The sequence below is a fragment of the Saccopteryx bilineata genome, chromosome 4 (assembly GCF_036850765.1).
Source record: "Saccopteryx bilineata isolate mSacBil1 chromosome 4, mSacBil1_pri_phased_curated, whole genome shotgun sequence".
Taxonomy (NCBI): domain Eukaryota; kingdom Metazoa; phylum Chordata; class Mammalia; order Chiroptera; family Emballonuridae; genus Saccopteryx; species Saccopteryx bilineata.
Window position 1 is genome coordinate 61,635,945 of NC_089493.1, and position 828 is coordinate 61,636,772.

The following is an 828-nucleotide window of genomic DNA, read 5'->3' on the forward strand; positions in this document are numbered from 1 at the left end:
TGCCAGAAATTTCAGTTTTCTTGAATCCAATCGTAAATATATATATATATTTCTATAGTTGAGGCAATTTTCTCCCAGCTTTATTGAGATATTTCTGACATATATAGGTTAGTTTAAGTTGTACAATATGATGCATATGCGTGTATCTATTACAAAATGATTACCACGGTAAGGTTTGTTAGCATCTTTATTCCTTCACAGAAACAATTATTTTGGGTGTGTATGTTGACAACATTTAAGCTGTATTCTCTTAAAAACAAAGTATGTAATAGAGTATTGCTAATTATAGTTACCATGCTGCACATTAGGTCTGCAAATCTTACAGATGGGAGTTTGTACCCTTTGACCAACATTTAAAAATATGGAACACTTCATGAATTTGTGTATCATCCTTTAGCGGGGGCCACGTTAATCTCTGTATAGTTTTAATTTTAGTATATGTGCTGCCAAAGCAAGCATCACATATATATATTTTTTTCTTCAGCAGAAAATATACACTTACATTATTCCATCTGATTTTCACAGAAAATATTCTAGGCGATTTGCATTATGCAGTTTTCCCTTCCTGGACAGAAATAAATTTGTACTTTTTCCCTTCCATCCTAATAGCAAGAATGCAATGGATTTCTGAAAAAATATATTTATACTTTCTATTTATCTTTGCTTCAAGTGGATTTAGGGCAACTTTTTAAATAGACAAGGCATATTAAAAAGAAAATTTAAGTAGGAAAGATAGGGTGGGAAAAGAAGGTGAATTTATGAATGAGCTGCCACATCAAAGACACGTTGTACTTTCCTTTTCACCCCCACCCCCACCCCGGTCATGGG

At 33.1% G+C, this 828-nt stretch overlaps 1 pseudogene; it reads right to left on the minus strand.

Annotated features, from left to right (window-relative positions):
• Nucleotides 1–355: 355 nt before the first annotated feature.
• On the minus strand, nucleotides 356–455 carry LOC136336994 (U6 spliceosomal RNA; annotated as a pseudogene).
• Nucleotides 456–828: the final 373 nt, after the last annotated feature.